This window comes from Macrotis lagotis, chromosome 3 (assembly GCF_037893015.1).
Source record: "Macrotis lagotis isolate mMagLag1 chromosome 3, bilby.v1.9.chrom.fasta, whole genome shotgun sequence".
NCBI classification, from domain to species: domain Eukaryota; kingdom Metazoa; phylum Chordata; class Mammalia; order Peramelemorphia; family Peramelidae; genus Macrotis; species Macrotis lagotis.
This window is the reverse complement of record NC_133660.1, coordinates 290797223-290805440: the sequence shown is the minus strand read 5'-3', so window position 1 is coordinate 290805440 and position 8218 is coordinate 290797223. Positions and strand designations below refer to the sequence as shown.

The 8218-nt window shown below is 37.1% G+C and overlaps 1 long non-coding RNA gene and 1 pseudogene across 1 annotated transcript in view; one reads left to right on the top strand and one right to left on the bottom strand.

The window, feature by feature from the left end:
- LOC141518990 (uncharacterized) overlaps positions 1 to 8218 on the bottom strand; it is a 61744-nt gene that overhangs the window by 47105 nt on the left and 6421 nt on the right. The window lies entirely within an intron of this gene.
- Positions 919 to 1696, top strand: LOC141517182 (olfactory receptor 4D9-like; annotated as a pseudogene).

The window sequence follows — 8218 nt, the reverse complement described above, 5'->3', positions numbered from 1 at the left end:
TAGTCGTTTGATACTTAACTTTGTCACTTAACTTCTGTTTGTCTCAGTTTCATCAACTATAAAGTAGGGATAATAAGAGTACGTATACTTTTTCATTTTCTTTTTACTATTTGGGTGCCTGTGTTTTGTTCTATGATACGGTTAATATGGAAATATGTTTTATATGACTTCAATTGTTTAATTTGAATGCATATTGTTTGCCTTCTCAAGGGATAGGGAAGCCACAGGAAGGAAGGAGAAAATTTGGAACTCCATTTTATAAATCAATGTTTAGATTAGCATTTTAAATATAATGAGAAAATATTTAACAAAATTAATTTTTTTAAAAAGCCACCCTTCTCTCACAGGGTTATTATTAAGATTAAACAAAATAAAATTCATGAAGCAGAGTGCCTGACAGGATACTTATTCCCTTCCCAAATTATGAGTAGACTCGACATCAGCACACCCAGGATCTGCTAAACAAGAGTCCTCTTCTTCCTCAAGCATTCCTGGGTCTATTTACTCCTCCATAGCACAGGAGGTCATCCCTCCATAACTGGCATGGCATCTTATAGTCGTATTTCCATTCTCATCTCAGGATTAAGGAATAGGGAAAGTGACAAGAACCAATAAGTATCTGGTCATTGGCCTCTGACTTCATAAATAGATAAAAGATTCCATAAATAAAAATAGCTGATGGGGATAGAGAAGAGAGTACCTTAAAATTGTTTGTTTACACAAGGAAATGGCAAGGTCACAAAATTGAGAGGAGGACTTTAAAGGGGCTCTTAATGCCCTGCAAATTTCTGTCACCAGTCTGGTTGGGTCCCATTCTCCCAAGTTATAACATCATATTTTTTTTTTCCCAAGGTGGTCAAAGAAGTGGAAATATGAGGTAATAGAGCTGGAGAATCACAACAAGTTGAAGGAGTTTGTATGGGCCTTATCCAGTCTGTAGGCCTGAATAGCATATTTTTTCCCCTATATCTGGTGTATATAACAACTCTACAAGGAAATCTCCTTACCTTGATCACTGTGACCTGTGAGTCACCCCTTCATATTCCTATATACTTCCGACTCTGAAATCTATCCATTGTAGACACTTGCTTCTCCTCCATAACTACTCAAATGTTTTGCTGGATCTTCTAATTGAAAGACCATCTCTTTCAATGACTGTATGACACAAATATTTTTCTTCCACTTCCTTAGTGGAATTGATATTTTTATGGTCTCTGTGATGGTTTTTCATCATTATTTGGTCATCTCAAAGACCATTCATTATGTGACCCTCATGAGTAAAGGAAGGTGCCAAGGTCTTTTTGGTGGCCTCCTGGGTGGGGAGTTTCATACACTCCAGTATATAGATCTCTCTGTTGTTCCCACACCCTTCTCTGGGCCTAATATCATTGATAGCTCCTACTGTCATGTCCCCAAAGTCCCCAAACTTGCCAGCACTGATATCTTTGATCTGAAGCTCCTAATGATCCCCAATAATGGTCTAGTCACCACATTTTGGTTCTTTCTATTCATTGGGTCTTATACCATCATCACTGTAGAAGAGGGTAGGAAGAAAGCCATCTCTACCTTCTCCTACATCACTATGGTCACCCTGCATTTTATTCCCTGCACCTGTGTATATGCCAGGCCTTTCACTGCCCTTCCCTCTGAAAAAAAGGCATCTCTGTCACCTTCATTGTCATCTCACTTCTCTTGAAAATGTAACATTTACACTTTGAGAAACCAGGAGATGAAGTCAACCATGAAAATAATTCACAGATGATTTGTGTATTCTGAAAGGGAATTAGTTCTGTGCTAATGGGAAACTAAGAAAGAAAATCAAATTTCATTGTATCAAACTTCTTCTGAGGGACCCAATATAAAAGAGAATTTTGAGATCACAGTTGTAACAATTAGGACCTACTAAAAAGACTTGAAATTATGTAAGTACTAGTCTTCTCCTGTTGCCTAAATTAGGATAGTAGTTAGGTGAGTAGAGAGAAGATGTATATGAGCAATTTTGTAAGGGTAGAAATGAAAAGATATCGCACTGAATAATTTATGAGATATAGAAGTAGAATGAAATGGAAAAGGGGCCGCTAGGTGGCGCAGTAGATAGAGCACTGGTCCTGGAGTCAGGAGTACCTGAGTTCAAATCCGACCTCAGCCACTTAATAATTACCTAGCTGTGTGGCCTTGGGCAAGCCACTTAACCCTATCTGCCTTTGAAAAAAAAAAAAAAATGAAATGGAAAGTAAGTTTAGCTGAAGATTCCTTGTCCCAAGAATCCTAGAAGAGGATTTTTGACTAATCAAAAAATTCATCATCCATTAACAGACTGCCTTCTGGGGGGGGGGGGGAGCAAGAATGGGGGGGGGGGAATTGTAAAACTCAAAATAAATAAAATCTTTCTAAAAAAAATAAAGCAACAAAAGCTCTATAATATTTCCTCTCCCATATCTGTTTTTACACATTTCCATGCCTGAAACAGACTTCTTCCTCATCTCTGTCTTGCACAATCCCTACCCTCCTTCAACAGCTACAAGACTATTTACTTATTATAACTCACGCCTCATCAAAAAAATTACTTGTATAAAATTTGCATTTATTTATCTCTGCTCCTGTCATTTCTTTAATATTATTCTCAAGGGTATGGATTTTTCTCATCACTTTGTGATAAAACCCTAATACATAATAGGAAGCAGTGTCTGGTACACAGTATGAGCTTAAATGCTTGATAAAGACATATATAAATATGCTCCCCAAAATTTTTGATTACTTAAATTTTGTGGTTTAATTAAACTGTTTTCTGCTCTTCTGAACTATACCCTCATACCTCTATCCCTCTTCTCAAAATGAACAACTTCTGCCTCTTCCTCTCTGTAATTCTTATTCATCCTTTAAAGTCCAATACAAAGGTCATATGTTTTATAGTGTTTTGTAATTACCATTTAAGGAACTGGATATTTCCATCTTTGCCTGAAGTTAATATGAACTTGAAACTATGTGGTTATCACTTATGAGAGTATAAGTGGTTAAATATGATTGTCATAATACTAAAACCTAAGACTGGAAATTGATTATTGTGTTTGGAAAAGGGAGAGAAGGAAGGTGCCAAAAGGAGCTGCTCATAGCAGGATGGGCTGTCTGGACAGCAGGATTAGTCCCTTCTCTGAGACTGTCATTTCCCCTTATTTTATTAACTTGCCAGGTTCCTTGAAACCATTTGCATGAGCAAGATCATCCACCCTAGGAAATGAACTAATTTGGATTATGGAATTCGTAAACAATGAACTTCACTTCCTGAGGATTTACAAGTTGATTCATAATGTAGAAATGATTTTTAATGATTGATTTTGACACCAGGACAAATTTAAACTTGAGAAGAGAAAAACAAATGAAAAATGTTAGGTGATATCTCTCATATGTGTGTGAGTCCTGGAAATTGCTCATTGCAATTCCATGATGTGAAAAATAATTGTATCAAGCTCTAAGCAGTAATTTGTGAAATTTGCTATTTGAGGTAAAAAGTACTTGGGACTGTCACTGATTTCATTTTCAAATTTGAATTCAGGTATGATTGTCATTGTAATCAATAAAACATCATTCAGAGAAATGCCACAGGTTATTCAGAGGGAATGAGACCCTAAACTGTTACAGGAGGTCTGTATTTGGAAGAAAAACTTGAGGATGACCTTTGGCCTAACCTAAAGTAATACCCTTCTGGTTCAGGTTTCCCACTGTGTTTGCACCTGGATATTCCTGAATCTGACTATGAGGTAAAATTGTTTCCGTATGGTTGGTTGTCAGTTGTGACCTGCTGAATAAGTGTTGAGTCGTCAAGGACCAGTGTGATACTGTTATATTCATTTCCCAGCTACAGCAAATTTCTACAATCTGATCAACTGATCGATAAAAAGACATGGGTACATGCACAATGTGCCCTATCATTGTTCTCCCATGTGTTGAAAAGAATGGTGCTATGTAAGCTGTGGGTATTGCCATGAGATAAATGTTGTACACTGATATAATTACCAACTCTCTCTGATCTTTAACAGTGTCCTGGAGTACCATCTTATTATCTATTCTTCTCTGTTTTGATGCTTTCCTCCTTTGCTATTGTTCTCTGTATTGCCTTGGCAGATTATGCTTATAAATGAGACCATACCTTCTGGCTATAGTAGAAGGCCCTAAACCCCAGGAATTTTGCAGAAGATATTCAGGAAGAATGTATACCCTACTTTCAGGGATGGAATGTCAGGTTTATATTGGTGAAAGCCATACTACTACTACTACTACTAATAATAATAATAATAATAATAATAATAATAATAGTCTGTCAGTGAAAACCATGAATAATGTAAACTAAGATTAATGTAAGCCAAATGAAAACATATTGAAGAGAATATGACCAGTAGATGACCAGTCTTGCCTTGCCTGTCCAGGACTCTAGTCCAATCAGCGCTGATATGATCTCAAGATGTCTGGGATCAAGTCCAGTGCTGAGCACAGTAAACTCAACATAACTCCTCCTCCCTTTTTCTGCTTTCTATTATTACCATGGGGTTAAGGGGTCCACATGTGTTATCTAACCACTGCCCTCTATTACCATGATAGAAGTAACATTTTTCATTTAATGTATTCAAAATTATCCAATCTATATTCCATAATGCTCTCTGTCTCTTATTTGATAATAAATCCATCCTTTTTCCATAGACAAGTAAACTAAGGAATGAAGTATTTCCATTCTAAGAGGGAAAAAAGAAACAAGTGATCCTTCAAAAACTTAGTATCTTAGATCGTGGAGAAATCTAAGACAAAAAGATTTGGAGAGAGATCATTTCTGTCTCAATCATCTTGGAGAGGAAAAGGAGATAAAAAAGAATTCCTTAGGGAAAAAAAGCAAGAAGGAGATGTACCTATTATTTCTAATGAGAAAAAGGAGAATGGAAGAGATCAGAAGAATAGCCACCACATAAACTTCACCATTAACAGCACTGAGCAAAAGAAGATAGATCAAATACAGAGACACACCAAAACATTTGATAGGAAAATATATTTAACTCATCCTAGGGAAACTATGCTTGCTTGTTGCAAGTTTGTTTTCCCTTGTTTTGAACTTAGAGCATAGGACATTTTGGAGAGAAAGGGAGACTGGAAATTGTGATACCAAAGAGAAGAAATAAAAGGAAATAGGGTCATTGAATCCTTTCATTTTTAATGAACACAACAGAACAGAGGAAAGTTCAGAACACAGACAAGAGTTTTGAAACTAATGTGATGCACTTATATAATTTTTTAAAAAGCAAACTGTAGTTTCATATACAATCCCCTTTGATGAAATAATTGTGCGTGGTGTTGTTTGTCAAGTTCAAAATGACAACAAATGAAAAGCTTCCCCTTCCAAAAACAGAATGATGAGAATTGTAAGACTAGAATTATTTAGAATAATTTAAATTTAATTAATTAATTTAAATAAGAATTTATAAAAATGTTTAAATTGTAGACATAAAGAGTTGGGGGATACAGAGCCACCCAGCAGGGAGCCACCTAGCAGCTACTTCCAGAGCGCTCAGCCCACAGAAGATAAAGGGGTGGAAGGAGATTGTCAAGGTCTCTCCTCTGTCCCTGGGACAGGACACTGGTGCTTTATCTACATTCAGACCCTGGTCGCAGTCTGGGACTCCTCACTGCCATAGAGCAGGTACCTTCCTCACAGCTCCAGGGCAGAGGGGTGTGATTGTGGTCATCCATAGACCAGACCACAGGCCAGGAGAGCAGTCAGAGCCTCTCTCAAGACCTTTAAGGAACTGAGGTCCTTACAGGAGGTGTCCCAATAATATTCAAAAGCTCGGGGAAGCATCCCAAAACCAGGGCTCAGGGTGGGGAAATGAGTAGCCAGAAAAAAAGGAACCTGACCATAGACAATTACTTTGGTCCCATGGAGGATCAAAACACACACTCACAAGATGAGAAAGTCCCAGCTTCTGCAATCAAAGCATCCAAGAAAAATAGGAGTTGGGCTCAAACTATGGAAGAGCTCAAAAAAAAGATTTGGAAAATCAAGTAAGAGAGGCAGAGGAAAAATTGGAAAGAGAAATGAGAGAGATGCAGGAAAAAAGATGAAAACCAAGTGAGTGGCTTGGTGAAGGAGATCCAAAAAATGCTGAAGAAAACAACATATTAAAAAAACAGTTTGGGGTGGCTAGGTGGCACAGTGGATAGAGCACCAGTCCTGGAGTCAGGAATACCTGGGTTCAAATCCAGCCTCAGACACTTAATAATTACCTAGCTTGGGCAAGCCACTGAACACCATTTTCCTTGCAAAAAAAAACTTTAAAAAAACAGTTTGGGTCAAATGGAAAGAGCAGTTCAGAAAATTAATGAGGAGAAGAATACCTTAAAAAGCAGAACTGGCCAGATGGAAAGGGGGATAGAAAGTTCTCTGAAGAAAACAACTCCTTCAAATATAAAATGGAGCTAAAAGGAAGCTGATGACTTTGCAAGGCATCAAGATACAATAAAACAATATCAAAAGAATGAAAAACTAGAAGAAAACATGAAATATCTCATTGGAAAACAACTGACCTGGATAACAAATCCAAAAGAGATCATTTTAAAATTATTGGGCTACCTGAAAGTCATGATCAGGAAAAGACCCTTGACTTCATTTTTAAAGAATTTCTACAGGAAAATTACCCTGATATTCTAGAAGCAGAGGGCAAAATAGAAATTGAGAGAATCCACCAATCTCCTCCTGAAAGAGATCCAAAAAAACAAAGTAAAGACTGACAGAGTGCATTCTGGGGGGGGGGGCAGGGAGGAAAGCAAGATTGGGGGGAAAATGTAAAACTAAAATAATATCTTTAATAAAAAAATAAATTTTAAATTAAAAAAATTCTCCAAATCACTAATAAAAGAAATACAAATTTAAAAAAAAAAGAGATCCAAAAAAACAATCCCCAGGAATATGCCAAGTTCCAGAACTCCCAAGTCAAAGGGAAAATATTAGAAGCAGCTAAAAGGAAATAATTCAAATATTGTGAAACTACAGTTAGGATTACACAGGATTTAGCAGCATCTACATTAAGGGCTTATAGGGCTTGGAATATAATATCCCATAAGGCAAAACAGCTTGGAATGCCACAGAGAATCAACTACCCAGCAAAACTGAACATCTTCTTACAAGGGAAAAGTTGGACATTCAATAAACAGGGGAATTTCAAATGTTCCTGTTGAAACAGCCAGAGTTGAACAGAAAGTTCTATCTTCAAGTATAGAACTCAGGTGAAGCATAGAGAGAGTAGATGGGAAGGGTAAATTATGAGGGATTTAATGATGATGAACTGTGTGTATTCCTGCATGGAAAGATGATACTGATAATACTCATGAGCCTTCTCATTTATTAGATCAGTTAGAAGGAGCATACATAGACAAGGCACAAGAGAGAGCTAAATTTGAAGGTATAATATATTGTAAAAATGGAGTCAATGGGTGAAAGGGAAATGGATTGGGAAAAAAGGAAAAAGAGAAGTAGGATAGACTAAGATATTTCATGTAAAAGAGTCAAGAAACAGATTTTGCACTGGTATGGAAGAGGGGAAGGTGAGGGGGAATGAGGGAGCTTCATTCTCGTCATAAATGGCTCAGAGAGGAAACAAAATATATACTAATAGGGTATAGAAATCCAGAAGAAAAAGAAGAGAAGGGGGTTGGAAGAAAGGGGATGGGGGAGGGGGGATGATGGAAGAGGATAATCAGATATAACACATTTTCTTTTTTACTTTTTTGTAAGGTAGTGTCTGGAACCATATGACTGGATAGTTGCTGGTCTCTCGGGGTGGGGGGGGGGATGTGGACTTAGGACCTCTTGGCCCCAGGGTCACTGCTCTGTCAGCTGCCCCACGGCACACATTTGAAGAGGGACAGAATGAAAGGAGAGAGAAAATAATGAATGAATGAAATCATAATGTGAAATCAATATAGAAACTTGAAAATGTCAAACACATGTAAAAGGTAGAAAAGTAGAAGGATGAAAGAAGGAAAAAGGAAAAGATAATGGAAGATGAAGAAGGTAATAATGGCAAAAATACCAATTACTATAACAGAAATGAAGAGGAGACAAGGACAGATGAAGAAAGAAAAAGAAGAGAAAGGGAATGGAAGAAAGAATAAGAGGGACTGAGAAAATGGGAAGAGTAAAATGAGAAAAAAAAAAGGAAAAAACAGAAAGGAAAGA